Genomic DNA, 23,644 nt, shown 5'->3' with positions numbered 1-23,644 from the left:
GGCACAACCTCTCTGTCCCTCCTCATCATAAGGGCAGATACAGCATTCAGTCCGCAGATCTCTCCGAGGACCAGAAGAGCCAGGAAAAAACGGCGCACACCGGCTTCAGAATACGTGGTTTCAAAAGGTGGATTTTGATGGTCTCATAAAAGCAACGCATTTCGAGGTACCATGTACCCCTTTATCAAGCAGGAGAGTTGTCCACCTTTTGAAACCACGTATTCTGAAGCCGGTGTGCGCCGTTTTTTCCTGGCTATTCTGGTCCTCGGAGAGATCTGCCCTTCTCCTTTCCCGGATCGCGGTATCGACAACCGGAGCCTGGCTGCCACGGCTATCATCATATCTACACTGACAGCGCTCAGAGGTGTTGTGGTCTTAGCACAACACCACCAGGTGAGCAGTTTTATTTAAAACGGTTTTTATCTGCCTTTTCACGTACAATATTACCCTATAGCGCCTCGTTTTTAATTTTCTTTTTAGCCTTTATTTCCTCATCATAAGGAATGCTCCAGGCAGATTGTCTCCTATTCCTCACCTGTGTCAGCACGGCACATGGGCTGGATCGTTAAGGCACCTATGCAATGTTCAGACAGGAGAAAATGTTCTAGCGGCATTCCTAATGATGAAGAGCATGGGGAGGAGGGACGGAGGGGTGGTGCAAAGTTAGGGCACAGATACTCCAAGCCACGGCCGTTTGACACAGGGCTGCAAGTTTAAAAGTTTTTTTTTTTTAGGACAATAACTGTATCACCTGCCGAACGGACCCCAGGAAAGATGTTGGACTAAAAGCAGCTATCCGAAGGTACAAGTGGTTTTTGGAGGGACAGATTGTGGGTACAGAGTCGCTTTAAGGCCATTGCCTCCTGCAGAATGATTGACAGCCAGAGGAGGCGGGGACAGCATCCTGAAGACACAGTTGGACAGAAGAGCCAGGGAGCGGGATGACACAGCAGCACACTAGGCAAATATGTACTGTCTCTGAGACCTGAAAACTGACAGCGTGGACAAAAGCATATCTGTGCTGTCAGTTTCCATGGCCGCACAAATGATACAAGGATAGTTCGTGAGACTCAGCTGCTCAATTGTGCCAAATAAAAGGCGCTCATTTGTGTCCTTACACGGTACCCATATCATGTAAAAGGACACCAAGATAACACATGATCTCACTTCACTACAATTTATGACCGGTAGGGATGCAGTGGCCTTATTCACACTGTAGATCTCTGCATAGTCAGTGGGCAGGAGCACCACTATGCAATAAAGAGCGCAAAACCAGTCACCAAGCCCCTCTCAGTACTGTGTGGGTTCTCTGGTTTAACATGGATCATCAGGCATCATGGAAAAGTATATAAAATTGACTTGCACGGGCAGAGCCTTCTGAGGTCTCAGGCCGGTTACTGTAATATCTATGAGTAATCCGTAAGGGGAACCGAAAATACTTAAAAAGCCAACTCAGCCTCGCTGTAAATAAGTATTTATTTGTGAGACTGTCGCTCCCTGGAGTTCTGCTGGCAAGCTTAAAAGCAGCAGGTGAACGACTGAAACCTGTTTATCACTTGGATACCCTAGAGAAATTGGCCCCCACCTGGGGACAGAGGGTGGAACAAACAGCCCGAGGGGACAGAGGATTCCTGGGTAAAATCCAACTAACCAAGATGAGCCACGTCAGTCAAGCGCCATCACAAAAAAAAAAAAAAAAAAAAGGCTAAATCGAGCGTACGACTTACGTACACAACTGCTACACGGCGTTACCGACACTTAAAGGGTTAACATTATTTAGCAGCAGGACAATGATGTTTGTCCAGCTCGGATAAAACAATGCACAGAAGCTTCCGAAATTACTTAAAGCCAGTATAACCCAGGGCAATTCAGACAGACATGATGGATAGACGGAAAGATAGATTCCCGTGCAAGAGAAAATACCACCACCTTGAAATGTAAATATGTGCAGCGAGTCGCTCAGACTCATGCAAAGCGGCTCGTCGTCTATAGTCAATGATAAAGTCGGGAGACAAAAGTTTGCACAGGGACAAGTCACATAAATCCAGTACAGTAAAAGTGCTCAGGTCCGGTGCTTACGTATAGCAACGCGAAGCGAAGATAAGACCAACAATACAAAGAGGGAAGAGTAAAAGCCCATAAGAAACTATTCTAAAAGAAGATCAGCGGCAGGAAAACAGGGCACAACTTACAGTGAATGATGCGAGGTCCTCGCTAGTAGAACCAGAAAGGTCAAATTTCCTTCCTGGTTTCATCTACAAAAGAGTTTTGCAAATCTGCAGCGTGTAAACTCCACCCAGCCGTCTATTAAAGTTATAGCACAGCTTAGAGGCCATCCTCCATGGGTTAGGAGATTTGCATTTCTTTGGGAAAAACACGTAGTGGTGGATTAAAATAATAACGTTGTGCCCTATGACAATAAAGGTCTAGATATAAAGTGTACGGGGCTGCGGCAATAGAAGGTTCTCCATGCTATGGTGAATAGCTGTGGGGGTCACAAGGGTAAAGGGGAGACTGCCTGACAGTCAGTATAATTTAAACGGAGCGTACAACGTACAACTGAGGCTTTATGCAGGTTTTGTTTTTATACACAGGGAGAAAAGTCCAGAAGATGTGTGGTCAGTGTAGGGCTGGACGATATGGCCAAAAAAGAAAATTGAGATTTTTGTTTTTCCAAATTATGATTCTCGATTTAAATTTTTTTTTTTTTTGCTAAATTAGTAACCTCCACCCCCTTATAGGCAAAGAGAGGAAATCTGCCAGTGTCTGTACCCAGTCCTGCCTAGTGTACATTGAGACTGGCACAGTATATACAGACACTGCACTGCCATTTTATATTCAGATGCTATACACACACACACACACACACACACACACACACACACACACACACACACACACACAGTGCACAGCGTACATGGAAACTGACAGTATATACAGATTATTATAGAATATATTTTATATTTATATATATATATATATATATATATATATATATATATATATATATATACACACACACACAGTGGCAATGCAGTTACCCAGTCCTGCACAGCGTACATGAAAACTGACAGTATATACAGAATAATTAATATATATATATATATATATATATATATATCCCAAACACACACACTGAGGCAGTGCAGTGTCTGTATATACGGTGACAGTCTTCTCCATACACACTGTGCAGGCCCTGGTGCTGTGTAAAGCCCTGCTGCAGTGTGGGTAATTTTTTTTAAATATAATTTACAATTTTCAAGGCCGAATCATTCAAATTATTTTGATCGCTCAGCCCTAAACCAGTTCATGCCTAACGAATGCCCTTTTGCTATACAGCGCGCTGGCATGCATTGCCTTACATTTTATCCACTGTATTTGAAAGCATGGTCTGTGTCGCTGGGGCGGCGGCGGGGGGGGGGGGGGGGGGGGGGGGGGGGGGGGGGGTGGGGTTGTAAATAACCATTTACTCATGGGGGGGGGGGATGTATCCCAATTTGTCCTCCTGGCTACAGATGAGAGCCACTCAAGTATGCTCAAGTCAGAGTGTTCAGCATTTGAATACCGGCGGCTGAAGTGGAACGCAGTCCTAGGGAGTCCAGGTCAATAGGGATATGGCCTATAGCTGCATCCAACTTTTCTTGCAACCCGTATTTAAATGCAGAATGATGGGACTTTAGCATGCCTGAGTTGCGCTCATCTCTAGCTCTGACATATAGCCGTACAGTAAGCTCAAGGTGAAATGTGGTGATCACTATTGTAGTCCGTCACTTTGTCCAGGCAAAGAAAGAACCCCGATTAACAGGTTAAAAACATGTCGGACAATCAACTTGCTCATGGGACCTTTTTTTATTATATTCATTTTCGTTTATGATGGATTCAAATAAAGAATGTGATTTTTGTCCCTGAAGACGAGTGTTGGATCCACCTACATTATTATATATGTCGCTTTACCAGATATATTTTAAGAATAAAAAATGGAGGAACCAAGAACAAGATGGACTCTCAGCTCCACAACGGCAACAATATAAAGTACTAACATAACCGCCTGCTGCTGCTGGGAAATGAAATATGAATATTCAGGCCTAAATAAAAATACAACAATTTTTACATTCTTACAGCGCATTTCAGCATTTTAGAGAGGGGGGGCGGTACTTGATGAATTAAAAAATTTGCACCGTGCCCCATTGCTTGGAGACATGGTTGTACTTACTACTACTGTGCACCACTAGATTGCACTTTAAAAGAAAAACAAGAATCTGACAGTTGACATTGACCTCCCGGCTGTGTGTGGATATTGTGTGCAAAACTGCATGAAAGCCACAAAGGTTCCACATTACTGCACATTCTTGGATTTTTACAGGGGGGAAACTTGATGGACGTGAAGATCTGCACTGTGCTCAATTGCTTGGAGATATGGTTGTACTTGTGCTACTTTATCATATTACCAGATTCATCAGCTGCAGGGCTGTGTAAAGTTTCTCTGATACAGTTTTTGCGCAGAATTTATTATTGCGCTGTTTGTTCCATATTTTTGGTTGTACACTCAAATACACTGTGCATTACACACAGTACAGTCCCACTCACATCCTATACACTTTCAAACCCAAATACACACACACACACACAATAGTACAGGTGATTTTAAGAAACTTTGTAATTGGGTTTATTAGGCAAATATGCCATTATCTGAATTCAAAAAGACTTTCCCCAGGTCCCCCCCTCCCCTCCCTCCCTCTCTCTCATCCACTGCTCATTATCAGGAAATCTTGACTCTTTTACATCAGTCGTGCCCTGTCTAATCTATGGAGAGGGGAGGGGGGAGGAGAAGATTAGTCAGCAGCAGAGAACAAAGGATTACACAGCGGGACCTGTGTGAAAGCCGGTATTCAGAGGTCAGAGCTGACGTCCGAGATAGCCTGGTGATGTAGCTGTAAATTAACTCTTTGTTGTCTTGCTTTGGTGCCTCCTCTCCCTACACCCCTCCCAATAGAAAATCCTGAAGACAGGATGGAGAGCTTTAAACTGCTTTTTCATGATAAAAATGCATTTTTGGGCTAATAAACCCAATTACAAAGTTTCTTAAAATCGCCTGGACTATTGATTTCTGCAAAAATAATTTAAACGACAGTGACACTTGAAAGTGCACGGAAATACTAAACTGTATAAAACAAGACCTTATAACCTTATAAACAACATTATTTTCAAAACTATAGGGGGAGAATAAAGTGTAACTATCAACTTTGGCTGGCGGCAGGATAGGTCACTGCGCTCCCTGCGCAGGTGCGTGCCAGAGACAGAATTCTTCTTCTTCCAGCGCTGCTGCAAGTACTCTGTCTTGGGTGCGCGTCTGCAGAGGAAGCGTGGCGGCAATAAAATCTTGTGCAAAAAAAAAAAAAAAAAAAAAACCCATTCAGTACTTGCCCACAGCAACCAATCAGATTCCAGGGTTCATTTTTTGAAAAGCCTTTTAAAATTTGACTGGCTGAAACTACTCTAGAGATACTTTGCATAAGGATTGCTAAATCTCCCCTTGTAAGTAAGTCTGGAAATCCCCAGTCACTCATTCCACAGTGTATTAGTCAGTGTGTTGATTCTATATTCCTGGCTCACACTTTTCTACCACAGTCGTCCAAGACTCACTATGAATATAAAGCAATACAGTAATGTCAAACACATGACAAATTAAGGGCAAACATTTTGGTGCATACATTGGACAAGATGAAAACTGGGGCAAAAAAGCAGCCAATCACTGCTCTGCTTTTATTTTTTTTAAAGCTCATTTATACAGGGTAACGATTCCTCCAACCACAAACACACGGGTGTGAGGGCGCAGGTACAACAAAAAAAAATAATAAAACTAAAAAATATATGTATAAAATGTATTAAAAGACTCAACGCGTTTCGGAACCGCTCCGGTTCCTTTCTCAAGAGTCATGGAGATTGAACTAACAAACAATCAATTTATACAAAAAAAAAAATAGTCCATGATGTCAGAGGGGGTTGGAAGAAAAAGGAGATTTAACCATAAGACATAGGAATTACATCAAAATATTCTAGGCATATAAATAAACCAATATCACAACATGTATCAATGACACTAAAGTTATAACTTATTATAAAAATGAATAATGAAAGAAATGAAGCTCTCAGGCTTAAAGTGTCACTGTCGTAAAGGCGATTTTAAAAAACTTTGTAATTGGGTTTATTTGCTGAAAAATGCATTTTTATCATGAAAAAGCAGTTTGAAGCTCTCCCCCCGTCTTTATAGTTCTCTATGAAGAAGGGAGATGAGGCACCAAAACAGGACAACAAAGAGTTAATTTACAGCTACATCACCGGGCCATCTTCTCTGAAGTCAGCACTGACCTCTGAATACCGGCTTTCACACAGGTCCTGCTGTGTAGTCCTTTGTTCTGTGCTGGCAACTAATCTCCCCCCTCCCATCTCCATAGGTTACACAGGGCTCGACTGATGTTAAAGAGTGGAGATTTCCTAATAATGAGCAGTGAAGAAGAGAGGGGAGGGGGGGCCTGGGGAAAGTCTTTTTGAATGCAGATAATGGCATATTTGCCTAATAAACCCAATTACAAAGTTTCTTAAAATCGTCTGGACTACTGATTTCTGGGGGGGGGGGGGGGGGGGGGGGGGGGGGAAACGACACACAACAGTGACACTAACACCCATGCCGGATATATGACTATTTATGCTCTCTCAGCTGGTGTAGCTATCTGCAGCCTCAGATTCAACAAATTTGAAGAGATGTGCGCCTCTGAGTAAACATGGCGTGGTGCATGGAGGAAGGGCTTTATGCTACACTTGATAAAGCTCCCCGTTTGTTTAGGTTTCCTCTACTAATTCCCTTGACGGATCAATAAAATGTAAAAGAATAAACTTAGGTGGTCATATGGTCATATCCTGTTCACCGGGCACATCAGCAGGAGTTTTGAAAAAGAGGAGGGTGGCAGACAGCAGGTGGCCTGGAAAGCAGCAGCAGAGTAGGATGGGTAGGCATACACAATTGTTATGTACCTCGCAGCATCTTCTAAAAATAAAATTGATCCAGAAGAGCTGCAGAAATTCCTGGCAAGTACTGGTTGTGTACTGCATGTGGCACCAAATCTCCCATATTTTTCATATGTCCGAGCTGTGAGGTACGGTGGCAAGATGTAAGTGCAGATATTAAATCCACAGCATGTCAACCTACATTGCAAACCTGCAGCAGATTCATTGTGTGTTTACCCTATTAACATGAAAGTTGTTTCAAGAAGTCAAAACCTGTAATAAATCCACGGTTACAGTTTATCATTGCAAACTGTTGCATAGATGCTGTGAAAGTGCAACTGTAGATTATTAGGCTATGTTCACACACATACAAAAAAAAGCCATAATAAGGTAACTTCATTGGCTGGAACATACAACAGTATATCTAATGTGAGATATACTACTACTGACAGCCTCTGAAGAGTGTAGACAAGCCATGAGCAATGTGAAACTGGATCCTCAATGTCAAGAATGCACAGTAACCTTAGTAATGGAGTCTAATTGTAAAGTATACAGACTGGCACGCCATTCCCTCATGCATACCTACAACAGCTGCCTGCACAGGAAGGATAAACTCATCGTAAAGAAAGAAAAATGATGGTAAGAGGATGGGATCAAATGTACTAGCGTGGAGGTATGAAAGAGCACACTATGAAAAGAAATATGAAATATAACAGCACTATCATGGGGCGGCACTAAATTAGCTCTGGTACCCCTTTAATCTCAGGATTAGTGGGGATCCCAGAGGAGAGATATCTTAGCAACATGCCACCAATGCAGTAGATGGGAATACACCTTTGAGACGTCTCAAATTGAATATGTCTATGGCAGCAAATCAGCGAGATCGGCACTGGTTTGCAAGGCCTTTACATGACAATTCATTGTACAGCCGGGCTGCACAAACGATCTTTGCATTGTTTGTGCAGCCATTTAAAGGAAAAGTCCAGCGAAAATTTTTACTGAAGTATCGTATTGCCCCCCAGAAGTTAAACAAATCGCCAATATACACTTATTATGGGAAATGCTTATAAAGTGCACTTATTACTGCATCAAGGCTTCACTTCCTGGATCAAACATGGTGATGTCACTTCCTGGATCAAACATGGTGATGTCACTTCCTGGATCAAACATGGTGATGTCACTTCCTGGATCAAACATGGTGATGTCACTTCCTGGATCAAACATGGTGATGTCACTTCCTGGATCACATGGTGATGTCACGACCCGACTCCCAGAGCTGTGCGGGCTGTGGCTGCTGGAGAGGATGATGGCAGAGGGACACTGAGCATCCCTCTGCCATCATCATTTCCAGCAGCCACAGCCTGCACAGCTCTGGGAGTCGGGTCTTGACATCACCATGTTATCCAGGAAGTGACATCACCATGTTATCCAGGAAGTGACATCACCATGTTATCCAGGAAGTGAAGCCTTGATGCAGTAGAAAGTGCAGGGAAAAAAAGCACTTTATAAGCATTTCTATTTCAAGTGTATATTGGTGATTTGTATAACTTTTGGGGGGCAATACAATACTTTAATAAAAATCTTCGCTGCACTTCTCCTTTAAATACAACGCTATCAACCACACATCTCCTGTAAACACGGAAAGATGTGCCTTCGATGAACAATGATTTATAGGGCAGCTCAAGACATGCGATCAGCCCTCGATCGCTGACACTTTTACACACACAGATTATCGACTGAATGAACATTGACGCTCATTGGCGATAATCAATTTTGTAAAAGGGCCTCAAGTCTCTGAGTGTAATGTGTGTGCTTAGGAGATTATCTGCCATTGTGTAATTACATTCTCATTGTCTTTGCAGAGCACCATGTGAGGAGATCACACTGTATGAAAGACTGTCAGGTGTTCCCAAGAGAGACTTTATGTAGATGAAGTCGGCTCCAACCACCGCAATAACAGCAGATTATTTATTTTCCGCCATATGAGAGGGTCTCAGGCTTTACAAGCAACATTTCATTATCGGCAAGCAGCAGTTTCTATTAAAAAAATAATCACATGATTTAACGTAAATAGATCTGGGACAGTAACCGTACCTTGGGTAGAGTAAGTAAAAGACTTGTGAGAAGTTAACTCATGTAATAGACAGGGCTCCGAATCTGTGAAGAAAAAAAAAAAAAAAAAAGATAAAGTAGTTGTAATAAAATACACAAACAAATAGCTTTATAGCTACAGCAAGAATCTTTGTTTAAATGATAGGTGCCAGAATGGCCAGAATTCGTCAACAATGTATGATCAAGGACACAGAAGGCCAACCAATGACCTCTGGGGGGTGCTTGCATTGTACAGTCAGCTCTCCTGTCACAGGTAAGCATGCATAGTCGATAATATAATTTGGCTAATTATATTAACTTTTTCTAAGTTTATTGCCATCAGTCTTTTTTTTTTTTTTTTGAACAGAGAAAAAAACAAATATTGGCACTGAGGGAGCATGGACTGCAGTTCGGCCGTGCATAAAGTGAATATATTGCAAAACTGCTTATGATCACAACCCCTGTTGGTACGCTTTAAGCATTTAAGTGGGATTTATAAACTTATTTTTGAAGAAAATCTTTATATTTAAATGTATCACCAGTATCATGCACCAGTTTGATGAATTCTTTGCGCATACAAAAGCCATGAATGATGCTAACCTGTTATAAGATGATCAGAATATTCCTACAGAATGGTAAATTTGTCCCTGGGATATTTATGAAATGTACACGGCGACTTATTCTAAAAATACACTGCGACTTATAGGTAAGTATAGGTTCATTACTCTCTAAAGGTGTAAGAAACGTACGTCGGGGTGAGGCAGAAGTCAGTGGTCATGGGACATTAGCACTGGTATGTAGTGCCTGAGGCTGGGATTGTGCATCCTATACTTACTGTTTAGCAGCATTATATATTGTTTTGCCACCATAGTACTTGGGTTTTGCCTTCTTTTGCACTTGTGCATATTATACATGTATCATCTTTTTTGGCATTCTAGTTACTTGTGTACATATCTGTACATAAATCCCATTTTGCTGCTACTTATAGCTATTTGTACCAATATTGCTACTATCCCAGTCATTGGCATATTAGCACATACCCTTGCACTAGGGCTGGGCGATATGGTCAAAAAATAAAATCTCGATTTTTTTTTTTTTGACAATTCTCGATTTAGATCTGGATTTTTTATTTTTTTTGGCCAAAATCTACCTCTACCTATCCTTACGCTTTCCTGCAGTAACCCCTCCCCATGCCATACAGGTAAAGAGAGGAGAGCTCTGTGTCTGTATACTGTGGCAGTGTAATGTCTGTATACACATTACTAGAGCGGTCAGTATACATGGAGGAGACTTTTTTACAGTATATACAGACTCTGGATATACTGTGGCAGTGCAGCAGAGCTATATACAGCACCAGGGCTGGTATACACTGCACTACCACAGTATATACCGACTCTATATACTGGGGCAGTCTCCTTCATGTACACTGTGCCAGAACTGGAGCTATATATAGACCTGCGCCAGTATATGCAAATGGATACCTGGCAGGGCTCCAGATGGCGACCAAAATGGTCGCCAATGCGACTGACATTTTGCAAATGGCGCCCAGATTTATTAATCTGGGCGCCATTTGCGACTGGCCCCGGCGGCGGCGCGCTGTCTCTTTAAGATGCGCGGCTGATGCGCGGCTGCCGGGGATGTCCCATCCTATCCCCGGCAGCGCGGCGCATCAGTGAGATGCCTGGGGCCCTGACTTCCGGCACAGGAAGCGCGCGTCAGAGACGCTTCCTGTGTCAGAAGTCACAGCCCCGGCGTACAGAGAGCTCACTGACGCGCTGCGCTGCCGGGGATAGGACGGGACACCCCCGGCAGCCGCGCATCAGCCGGGGACAGCGTCCGAAGAAGAAGAGGATCGCCGGGGGAGCGGGTTCTCAGGTGAGTTTGTGTGTTTGTTTTTTTTTAAATATTGCTTAGCATAGAGGAAAGGGGGGGGGGGCAAGAGGGGGCATCTATAATGGGGGGAGGAGGGGGCATCTATAATGGGGGGGGGAGAGGGGGCATCTATAATGGGGGGGGGAGAGGGGGCATCTATAATGGGGGGGGGAGAGGGGGCATCTATAATGGGGGGGAGAGGGGGCATCTATAAGGGGGGGAGAAGAGGGGGCATCTATAAGGGGGGGAGAAGAGGGGGCATCTATAAGGGGGGGAGAAGAGGGGGCATCTATAATGGGGGGGAGGAGGGGGCATCTATAATGGGGGGGAGAAGAGGGGGCATCTATAATGGGGGGGGGAGAGGGGGCATCTATAATGGGGGGGAGGAGGGGGCATCTATAATGGGGGTAGAGGGGGTCATCCATAAGGGGAGGGGGTATCTATAAGGGGGTGAGAAGAGGGGGCATCTATAATGGGGGGGGGAGAGGGGGCATCTATAATGGGGGGGAGGAGGGGGCATCTATAATGGGGGTAGAGGGGGTCATCTATAAGGGGAGGGGGCCATCTATAAGGGGGGGAGAAGAGGGGGCATCTATAATGGGGGGGGGAGAGGGGCATCTATAATGGGGGTAGAGGGGGTCATCCATAAGGGGAGGGGGGTATCTATAAGGGGGGGGGAGAGGGGGCATCTATAATGGGGGGGAGGAGGGGGCATCTATAATGGGGGTAGAGGGGGTCATCTATAAGGGGAGGGGGCCATCTATAAGTGTAGGGCAAACTGGCTGCAGACACTGGGAGATAGATATATGCACAATTATTATTATCAGGGCCCCTCAGGTGTCTGTATTGTAGGGGGTCACTTGCATTAGTCACTAGGTGAGAGATATATCTATCTATATATATATATATATATATAAGTCTAGCTCAGTATGTATAGACTGTTGCAAGCTTTTAAAGGGAACCTGTCTCCCCCGGTGACGGGGGGACAGGCTCCCAACCCCCGTTAGAACCCCCTATACTCACCTCATCGCGCCGGGTCCCGCTTCTGAAGATGGTCGGGTCACGGATATCTCAGCCGCTGCAGCCTGACGCGCACACTGAGAGATGAGTCCAACGCTCATAGAGAATGACGGAGCGCTGGACTCTCCCGTCATTCTCTATGAGCGTTGGACTCATCTCTCAGCGCACGCCGGGCTGCAGCGGCTGAGATCTCCGTGACCCCACCATCTTCAGAAGCGGGGTGAAGATGAGGTGAGTATAGGGGGCTCTAACGGGGGGTTGGGAGCCTGTCACCCCGGTACGGGGGTCGACAGGTTCCCTTTAAGTTCAAGTTCAGAAGAGTAAGCCTCATTAATAGGCTAGCCAAGTGAGGCTGAAGTACTGAGTCAGACTGTATATGGTTGTCAAGTTGCAAGTTTCCATGTTGAACGTTTTCAAACTAAGAAAAGAAAGGATCTAAAGGAGGAGGAGGCTGCCGTGGCCTCTGCACACAGTAAGTCCCATTAAACATAACATTAATTTTACATGGTTTAAAATGTTGGCGACCAAATATTCTATTTGGCGCCTAAATTTTTCAGGTTAGGAGCCAATGGCTCCCAGGTAAATTTTTTAGTCTGGAGCCCTGCCTGGAGTACCCCGCAGGCTTGCAGCTGCTGATAGGGGTGCCAGCGACGTGGAGAGTTGTACCCAGAATCCCGGAAGCTGAGTCCCTGGTGGCGGGAAGAGAAGGCTAGGTTCACACTGCGTTTTCAGCATCCGTTTAACGGATCCGTTTTTTTTTAACGTCCAGAAAAATAGGGTCAGCAACGTTTTTTTGGTCCGTTTTGGTCCGCCAAAAAAACGGATCCGTTTTTTTTTATAATGGAAGTCAATGGAAAAACGGATGCACACAAATGAATCCGTTTTTTGCAATCCGTTTTTCATGCGTTTTTTGAAAAAAACGGATGCGTTAAACGGATGCTGAAAACGCAGTGTGAACCTAGCCGAAGCAGGAGCGGCGGGTTTTTGAATGGTGGGGCCTGATCGGCAGGGTGGTGGTGGTGGTATCCCCCTGCCAGGGAGTTGCAGGTGCGGCGGAGGCAAAGCAGGGTTAACGATTAACCAGCTCTGACCCCCGCCCCGTCAGAAGCAGCGTGCGGAGCAGGAGCGTGCGGCCTTCCGCTGTCGCTGTCCATCCTATGAACAAGTGCCGAGTGACATCACTGGAGCTGTGTCCAGGCAGGGGAGCGCTCTTTTTTTATTTAAATTTTTTTTTTTTCCGATAATCGAATTAATTTGATTAATCGCCTAGCCCTACCATGCACTAGGCACTTTATCATCCTATCCCCCCCATGCAGCTGTATCAGTACAGCAGCAGGGATATTTAAACTGTTTCAAAGTTCCTGATAATCCGGTCCGTTGCAGTCAGTCCGTATATACAGACTATGCATGTAACGTGTGTAAGAGGCCTTATAGGTGCGTGGTATGGCATCTTTTCACACTATAATAAATGACTTCAGTAACAATAGGAAACCAACATGAACGGCTGTCATATACTTCTCCCGGTCTCCTCACTTGTGCGCCTGTAATGGCCAGGACTTTCCACTGTGGATTTACAGGGCAGTAAGGCTGACCGAGCTCTGGATCGCAGCTGTCACCGAGAGCACTTTACACCTATTGATTAAAGTCCAAAACAAGTGAGCAGCTTAGACTTTGCTTGGAAACAGGACAACTGTAATGACTTGTCATGAGACTGTCTCCTGCTTACATGGGGAGGGTTCACGTCTAAATAAACAACTAACCGCAGAGCATTCTCTACACTGTACACTATGCCGCCAGCAGGCCTGATACTTCTACAAGGAGAAATGCTTTTCTAAGGGTATATTCACACAGAATCTGCAGCAGATTTGAAGGGGTTATCCAGCATTTTAAAACTTTTTGTATAGAGCCGCAGTTATATAGAAAATAGGGAGGCTATTCTTACCTCGCTGTGCTCCCCTGGTGTCCCTGGGTCCCATGCTGGATGATCCAGCCACCAGTTCTGAGATGGACTTGTCTCGGCAGTGACTGCTTTCTCAGCCAATGACTGACCACAGTGCTGTCCCTTCGCAGTCACCGATTGGCTGATCTGCTGACACTGCCAAGACTCTGAAGTGGAGGTGGGATTGTTTAGTTAGTGACCTGGAGATGCCGCAGGAGGACACTGGGGGAAGGAGCGCTCGCTTTCTCCCTGCTGGCGCTATTACACGCATCGGCAGCGATCGTGTAAGAGCAAGGGGGGGGGGGGGTGGAGCAGGGAGGCTGCCCGGGTGATCGCTAGATCATCCGGGCAGCCCATAAAAAAATAGCAGCGGCAGCAGCTGATCGTTGCTAACTTAATGGTTTGTCTTTCAACATGTTGAAAGGCAAACGACAGACAACGATCAGCCGACACCGTTCATGTCGGCTGATCGTTGTCTTCTATTACACGAGATAGTTTTGTGTAATTTGTGTTTACACAGACAGATTTATCTGACAGATAATTGAAGCCAAAGCCAGGAACAGACTATAAACAGAGAATAGGTCATAAAAGACTGATATTTCTCTTTTCATATCAATTCCTGACTTTGGCTTCAATAACCTGTCAGACAAATCTGTCTGTGTAAATGCACTATTAGTGTTGATGATAGCAGCAGGGAACCATGGTGCAACCAGGAACCCCCCACGTTGCACTGCCTGTTCACAAGACTCCAATGATTATTCAAATAAATGGACCCTGGATGGATTTTTTTGCGACTGCTGTGTCACAATGCAACCCCATTTACTTGAATGATTGATGGAGGTTGCATTGATGGGAATCATTGTGTGGCCTTATCCTAAGCTTCTGGAAGTCTATACTCTATACAGCTCCATGATCCCAAAATGAGGGAGAGTTGCTTATTGTTGCAACAACATGCGCTCGAAAAACAAAGAAAAAAGCAATGTGCAATCAAAATATGACTGTGACATTTCTATAGCCCATGGGTATGATATGAGCTGGCTTCTTCGACTCTTCAGTTTCTGTAGCCATTACAGTAGAAATCCAGAAGGTTGGGTGTCATGTTGAATGAAAAGGAAAAAAAAAATGCAGAAAAATAATTTACTGAGAAAGCCTGGTTCATATTTTACCATCACCAAAGGAATTTCATTGTGCAACTGGGAAGCCTCTGCATGTAAGACATATCGTATAGCATGGATAAGCAAGAATTGACTTTCCCAGTGATAATACACACAATGGTTTACATCTAAATCACATTGCTAGCCCCAACAAATGGATCCCATCAACAGCAGCTGCAACGCATTAATACAAACATGCTTCACTGTCAGTGCCAAGCAGCTGGGGTAACAAATATTCAAGATGTTTCCACTCTATACCTAGGGTGTACTTACATGACAGTACAGCAGAAAGTAGCCTATGTTCATGTACTGAGGTAGAACAGGACAAGTTACTGTAAGCTTTTTAGCCCTGTATGACATCACTGCGCTGCCCATGGACACCGCCGATATCTATGGGGTCATACTACACTCCCAATTATACGCCGCTTTCCTCCTTGATTTTGTGAAAGGTATGGAGGCAGTCTGCCACCCTGCACTGTGTACCACCTAACAGGGTCCGTCCGTACAGGACTGCCACCAACCCAAAATAGCGCAATAAGGTTGGTTCTCCGCTCTCAAAAAAATGTAAATTCATGTCAATTCTTTGAGAGGAGAGGCGCTGAGGTGCGCAAGACCTCCCATTGAAAGACATAGCAGGCAGGATTTGGCATGGAGTCCACGAGCGGGGTTCTGAGCGAAATCTCAGTGCCAATTCCGTAGTGTCAATGGGCCCTAAGGGTATGTGCACAGTGAGGAATCAGAGTGAGTCACCAGCCGCGGATTCTGCCACTCGCCCCCGTGCATCTCCGCCTGTGCCATAGACACCATTTTAGGGTACTATTACACGGAACGATAATCGTCCGATTATCGCTCCATGTAACAAATACAACGATCAACCGATGACAACGATCATCGGCTGATTATTGATATAGGTTCTGACCTATTTTTGTTGGGCGCCGACCGCCCACTGCTACGTGTAATAGCGGTGCGTGGACGGCGACTGTCGATATACATTACCTATCCACGTTCCAGGGCTGCTCCTGTGGTCTTCTCCCCGGGTCCCGCTCGCTCTAGCTTCAGAGTGGCCTGTCAGATGACAGACCGCCCAGCCAATCACAGGCCGCCGCGGCCCCAGCCTGTGATTGGCTGGGCGGCCTGTCAGCTGACAGGCCACTCTGAAGCTAGAACGCGCGGGACCTGTGGAGAAGTGGAACGCAGAAGCAGCCCTGGAGCGTGGATAGGTAATGTATATAGTTTAAACAAGGGCTGCAAGGACATCAGTAACCATGTCCTTGCAGCCCTTGTTAAACGATTATTGGGCCGTGTAATAGGCCCAGTAAATGAGCGACGATCTAGCAGATTATTATCGGGCCCCCATCAGCCCGTGAAATACTACCCTTATGCACATCAGATACCGCAGTCCGTCCAAAGAATGCACATACCCTCAAGGGAGAACTCCAGGCAGGTCACTTATTACAATATGCCCAGGGAAGGGGTGGGTGAAAACAATAACATCCACTTATCTCCTCGGCTCCAGTGCAATTATTGTTTTCACCCACCCCCTCCCTGGCCATATATTAAAAAAAAAAGCATCTGGAGTTCTCCATCTGGCCATGTTATAGAGTCCGAGCTGGATATAAAACAGAGCAATCTGAGTCAGGACTTTGGCCAACCGCACAGTCCTGCAATGATTGCAACAAATTTAACTCTTTGCAATGTCGGCTGATTAGTTCAAGACATAAAACTACGTCACGTGCGCCATAACCAAGGTTCCACATTAGAGCACATAAAAATAAAAATCAGGGCTTGTTTAGTTACCATGCACATGAATTTCTAGAAGACCCATTCAGTAAGGTGGGCTTAGGCCTCTTTGCCTATCAATCACCCCGGCAGAGAGCTGTGAATGGTTAAGTCCCGCACTCCACGGCGCTCTGCATACCCCCAAGCATATACTGATACTCAGGAACAAACTGAAGATATAGTAGAGATGTTTAGCCTATTAAGCAGCATTACCAGCACAAGTGTACCGACTGGTTTGCTTTAAACAGGTGTGTGTCTGGCTCTAATACAGTGGCCAGTAGAAATTTACATTACAAAGTGAATCGCTTTGTTTACTCGGCTTATATTCCGACCTGGGAGAGGTTTCTCAGGACTGGATCCAGCTTTTCCAGGAACCCGGGGTGGAGCAATACAGAGATCAAATGCCGCAGGCTGATAAGCCGAGTGCTGAGCAAACAAAGCGCTCATCTCTACTGGCCAGAATGAAAACTGGGAGATTTCAGGATTTAGAAACATAAACAGTATAATGGAAAAGGAAAAGAAAAAAAAAAAAAAAAACACCAAAAATTCTTTAAAAAAATATATATATATCATAAAAACTTGAAACAAATGACTGCCAAAGCGGACCTATATGGGAACACTTCTCCAGGTTTCTAAGGTGTGCACAGCTTTCTAAAGGGTTCCACCCAAAGACATTTATGAAATATCCACTGAACCATGTTTAGCAGTCTACTATTTACAATAAGACTACACACCTCGTCCTTTTTAGTGCATATTACAAATATAACAAAACAAAATCACCCGCTATGTATTCTGCACAAAAAAAGTGACACATTCTGAAACATTTAGGGAGAATGTAGAAATGTTTTAGTACCAGAAAACTTGTGTAACCATTGTTTGTGTAAAACACAGGAAGTGCCCCAAATTTTGCTCAGAAAAGTAAGTGTGCAGAAAGAAACCATGTGCGCATACCTTCAGGCTGTTCACACTGTGCATTTTTACGACATGATTTTTTACTTGGCGGCTGCTGATGAGGTTAATCTGCGCCCGCGGCAGCTAGTAAAATATGTCACATGAATCCGATGCTACCCTCAAAAGTGGTCACACGTTGCTGTGTAAGCATAGCCTGAGGTCTCTTTCACAGGTAAGTATGCAGCTCAGCATTTTTTTAGCCAAAAATAGGGATGGGTCCATAATGCTAAAGAATGCTAAACTTTCCATTAGTTTCTTTCTTGTTTCCCCTACACCAGCAGCACCCATGGACACCCAGCTGTGCAGAGCTATAGGGGGCCCGACTCCAGAAACCTGGACTGCACTACAGCTCCATGCACTGCTTAGATGCTAGGGCCTGATGTGCAGGATAATTAGGAAACAGAGCTCTTTGACCTCTTGGTTAGTGGGAGTCCCAGAGCATCGGCATTGCAGCTGCAGAGGACTGATAAGTACAGCTGATATTTTTTTTTTTTTTTAAATTGCAAATTTTATTAAAAAAAAAAAATCCAAGCTGTCCTGCAGGGCCTTGTTCCACGGCCACTAACAATGTGATGGACCCAGAGGAGCAAACCCATGTCGGCTATGAGGTGCTGTAGAAGGACAACATGGCCGTTGCGGACTTCAAATAGCCACTGCACCTGCTGCTCTCCACTGCTGGGGACATTGATAACAGCCCACTGGGGTAAGGGTGGAGCAGGTACATGGAGAAGACTGCCACAGTATATACAGACTGGCAGCTCTCCTTGCCTACAAAGCGGAGGAAGGGGAATGGGGTTTTACTGCACAGAGGAGTAAGGATGGGTGCAGATAAAGATAGATTTAGCACAAAAAAACCCAAAAAACTAGATTTAAATTAAGAATTGTCCACGAAGTATAAGCATTAGAGATGAGCGAACCTGGAGCATGCTGGAGTCCATCCGAACCCGAACATTCGGCATTTGATTAGCGGTGGCTGCTGAAGTTGGATAAAGCCCTAAGGCTATGTGGAAATCATGGATATAGTCATTGGCTGTATCCATGTTTTCCAGACAACCTTAGAGCTTTATCCAAGTTCAGCAGCCACAGCTAATCAAATACCGAACGTTCGGGTTCGGATGGACTCTAACCCGGTTCGCTCATCTCTAATAAGCATCAGTATTTAGATAAGGAAATTTTATGGCTAGGGCTCCGTTCACAAGGAGTAAAACTGGCGGCCTCCGTGACATACTGGCAGTCCATGGGAGGCTCACGAGCCTCCTCTCTCTGTGCTAAAGAACTGACACGTCCATTCTTCCGCACGGAGAGAGGAGGCATTCAATAGAGGGCAGCACTATGTAAGTTCTGTAGTACGAAAGTTTCGGAATAATCACGGCCGTTGTTGCAGATTTCCAACTACGGCCGTAATTATTACTTAAAGGGGTTATCCAGCGTGGGGGCACTTTTTGGGGGGGACCGGCGGGTCCCGCATCACGGCGCTCCGGTGCCCGGGCCGCTTCCTCGTGTCTAACGCCACCCGAGACGCTACGTGTCAGGGACGCTCAGCCACTCAGTGAAGGAGGCGGGATCCGAGCGGACTTCAAACGGATCCCGCCTCCCTCACTGAGTGGCTGAGAGGCCCTGACACGTAGCGTCTCGGGCGGCGTCAGACACCAGGAAGCGTCCGGGAACCGGAGCGCCGCGATGCGGGACCCGCCGCTGGAACCGGGGAGGTAAGTGGACGTCTTTTATTTCAGCCACCTCCTCCCCGGTCCCCCCAAAAAAGTGCCCCCACGCTGGAGCACCCCTTTAACTTTCATAGTGTGAACGGAGCCTAAGGAAGAAAACGTGTAAAAGAAAAACAACAAAGTTTTTCTGCAAAAACAAGCCTTGCACATCGTTTATACCAGTCTTCTTGTGTAAAGCAATAATAGACTTCAGGCATCTCTATGCTGGGCAGGTGGTCTGGCAATGGTCAGACCTTTATGAGGTATCCTATAAATACATCAAAGGTAACCTACACAAGACAAGGAGATCAGCAATGGCCACCCACTAACCATCACCAGGCAACAGACCCAACATACTAGCAAAAGTCTCAACAATAACAAAGGGAAACCAGACAATTGTCCAGACTGTGTCCTTGCTGTATCCTCAACACAAACACAAAGGGCCACACAGCCCCCCCCCCCCCCGACCCTGCACAGGATAATAAAGCCAATCTAATAAATCATAAACTTCTGCCACGACCCTAGATTGTATATGGTGTCAACACTAGTAGGGCGGTGACACTAAGGGCCCTATTACACGGGATGGTTATCATGAAAAAAAATTGTTAAAACGTTCGAATTTCGAACGTTCGAATTATTGTTCGAATTTTCGCAATAACGATCGCATTGAGGGATAATGGGCTCGTGTAAACACAGCGAACAACCAAGCGACCAGCGAGAAGTCATTCATTGTGATCTTTCAACATGGTCTCAAATCGTCTTCGCTCGCTAAACATTCGCAGATCGCTTAGTGTAAATAGTCTTTCAAAGATTAACCCTATGCGTGAGATGGGCTTAAGCGATCTTAAAAACGATTGCAATAACGATTTTTCTAACAATTTATTCGTCTAAACGCTGATCGTTCTAAAAACCAAATCGTTTAAACGATCTGATTGGGTGAATTATCACTTTGTGTTAATGGACCATTAGATCTGAACCTAAAATGATCGCTAATCGTTCGCTGTAACTTTTACACACACAGATTTCTGACCAATTTATCTGACAGATTTGTGAAGCCAAAGCCAGGAATGGATTTGAAAAGAGGAGAGATCCCAGTCTTTTCTTTATGACCTGTTCTCTGTTTATAATCTGTTCCAGGCTTTGGCTTCACAAATCTTCCAGATAAATTGGTCAGATATTTGTGTGTGTAAAAGGACCCTGAAAAATCGCTCCGTGTAATAGGACCCTAAGGACCCTATTCCACCGGACGATTATCGTTCAGATTATCGTTAAATCGTTCGAATCTGAACGATAATCGTTCGGTTGAAATGCAGTTAACGATTAACGACCGAACGAGAAATCGTTGATCGCTTTATAAGACCTGGACCTATTTTTATCGTTGCTCGTTCGCAAATCGTTCGCATTGAATAAGACATCGTTCGGTCGTTCGCAATAGATACGAACGCAATAGCGAATAAATAGCGAAGAGAAACGATCGCAATTACGATCATAAGTAACGATTATCGTTCCATGGAAATGACCGAACGTTTTCAGGTCTTTCGCAATAGCGGTCGTTTGAGATCGTTAATCGGTAGCGATTATGCAAACGATAATCGTCCGGTGGAATAGGGCCCTAAGGCTACATTCACACGTTGCTTGTACCGCACAGAACACGGATGTGGAATGCCTCTAAAGGACTCTCCCCCCGCCCGGGCAGCATCTGTGATAAGATGCTAGGAGCGGGGGAACTGTACAGATATGTGCCGCAGTGACAGAGCCGCGCGGTGCTGTCATTACAGTGTGGCGCATATCTGTACAGTTCCCCCGCTCCCAGCATCTTATCACAGATGCTGCCCAGGCGGGGGGAGAGTCCTTTAGGGTATAAACCCACATATCGTAAACACAGCGTATTTACTGCTGCCATACGCAGCAGATTTGATACTGTGTTCAGTTATTTAGATCTAATCTGCCGCGTATCGCAGCAGTAAATACGCTGTGTATACGGTGTGTGGGTTTATACCCTTACAGGCATTCCACATCCGTGTTCTGTGCGGTACACGGAACGTGTGAATGTAGCCTAACTACACTAGTCTCAAGATAAGATAGAGCTAACCTAGCCACTGCCACCTAGCTAACAGAGGGCAGTGGCAGAGAACATTCAAAACAAAACATCATCTCAGCAACTAGTAGGTGTTAGGCTAATACAGCTTTTTTAGATGATAAGAATATATGTCGTATACTCTCATCCTTAAAGGGGTTATCCAGCGCTACAAAAAACATGGCCACTTTCCCCCTACTGTTGTCTCCAGTTTGGGTGGGGTTTTGAAACTCAGTTCCATTGAAGTGAATGGAGCTTAATTGCAAACCGCACCTCAACTGGAGGCAACAGTAGGGGGGGAAGTGGCCATGTTTTTGTAGTGCTGGATAACCCCTTTAGGGTACAAACACACACACACCGTATACGCAGCGTATTTTCTGCTGCGATATGCAGCAGATTAGATCTAAATAACTGAACACAGCATCAAATCTGCTGTGTATCTGCTGCATTTACGTTGTGTGTTTGTACCCTTAAAGGGGTTATCCAGCTCTACAAAAACCATGGCCACTTTCTTCCAGAGACAGCCCCGCTCTTGTCTCCAGCTTGGGCAGGGTTTTGCTGCTCAGTTCCATTGAAGTGAATGGAGCTTAATTGCAAACCGCACCTGAACTGGAGACAAGAGTCATTTTGTCTCTGAAAGAAAGTGGCCATGTTTTTGTAGCGCTGGATAACCCCTTTAGGAAAGTAGGTGGGTTTACCTGCACAACTGATGTTTCCCTACTGACCCCCGCAGTTTAAAGAGGGTTGTTCACCAAATCAACCGGTGTCAGAAAGTGCCAGAGATATGTCATTTACTTGTATTAAAAAAAAAAAAAAAAAAAAATCTCCAGTCTTCCAGTACTTATAAGCTGCTGTATGTCCTGCAGGAAGTGGTGAGGGCAAGAGAGGATTTCTATGGGGATTTGCTGCTGTTCTGGACAGTTTCTGACATGGACAGAGGTGGCAGCAGAGAGAGAGAGAGAGAATACACCACTTCCTGCAGGACATACAGCAGCTGATAAATACTGGAAGACTTATTGATAGAATTATATTACAATTCTCTGGTACCAGTTGATTTAAAAGAAAACATTTACGGGTGAACTATTACTTTAAGAGATGCCAAATAACAGAGCGGACATTTTATCTGGATCGGCAGCTTCCCCCGCCCCCTTGTTTTTATACAGCAGTGACGTCATGACGATGAATCGCGACACGTAATCACTGCAGACAACGGTATAACAGACAGGTGATCTATTAAAGGGATTTTCCAGTGAAATCTACTACTGTTCTAAATGCCTCGCTGTGTATAGTGCAATTAAATTTTTTTTGCTATATATCCCCTTTAATTTTCCCCTCGAAGTCCATTTCCCAACCCTAATTGTAAGATGCTGACGTCACCGATGACGTCACTTCCTCTCAGCCCTTTGCCCCCCCACAACAGCCATTTATACATAATAACGCATGTGTGTATATATATAAGGTCACCTATACCGCATACAGGTCAGCGTTACCGCACGTATCCGTACAGCGATCGCCTCTGTCGTGAAGCGCATCCCCCACACAGGGCTCACATCGCGGTACGGCGGGAAGACGCGCGGGGCTGTAAAATGGCGTCTATCAGACACGGCGCAGTGTATGAGAGACTGGGCGGCTCGCCTCACACCGCCCGTCCTCCCCGGGCTCCCCGCTCACCTGGGCTGTGCAGTCGGCCTCTTCTCGCTTCACAGCACGGCGCAGACTCTGACCCGAGCCCAGCGCTAACACGGCCACAGGACGCTGAGCGCGCAATGCATGCTGGGAACTGCCGTGCGCAGAACGTCACGACACCAGGACAACCTCTCGGCTGTAAACTACGCTTCCCAGAAGGTACCGCGAGATTTGGCGAGACTTAGGGAAGGCGGGAACCTTCAGCCCTCTCGCTGTGGCAAAACTACAATTCCCATCATGCCTGGATAGCCAAAGCGAAGCGAAGCTTCGCTTTGGCTATCCAGGCATGATGGGAATTGTAGTTTTGCCACAGCGAGAGGGCTGAAGGTTCCCTATACCTGCTATACAGTGAGCCTCAGGCTAGAAA

The 23,644-nt window shown here is 45.4% G+C and overlaps 1 protein-coding gene across 4 annotated transcripts in view; it reads right to left on the bottom strand.

Moving 5' to 3' along the window:
- Nucleotides 1-23,398, bottom strand: part of THRAP3 (thyroid hormone receptor associated protein 3) — a 53,247-nt gene extending 29,849 nt beyond the window's left edge. For 3 of the 4 annotated variants that reach the window (XM_069971663.1, XM_069971667.1, XM_069971666.1), the window contains exons 1-2: nt 23,263-23,398; nt 9,100-9,162 (exon numbers count right to left, since the gene is read on the bottom strand). The gene's annotated coding sequence lies outside the window, so the exon portion shown is untranslated. Of the gene's footprint in view, nt 1-2,192; nt 2,257-9,099; nt 9,163-23,262 lie in introns of those variants that run through there. The other variant, XM_069971664.1, reaches the window with a different exon arrangement.
- Between the last annotated feature and the right edge of the window lie 246 nt (nt 23,399-23,644).

Source organism: Dendropsophus ebraccatus, chromosome 5 (genome assembly GCF_027789765.1).
Source record: "Dendropsophus ebraccatus isolate aDenEbr1 chromosome 5, aDenEbr1.pat, whole genome shotgun sequence".
Taxonomy (NCBI): domain Eukaryota; kingdom Metazoa; phylum Chordata; class Amphibia; order Anura; family Hylidae; genus Dendropsophus; species Dendropsophus ebraccatus.
This window is presented reverse-complemented; position numbering and strand designations above follow the sequence as displayed.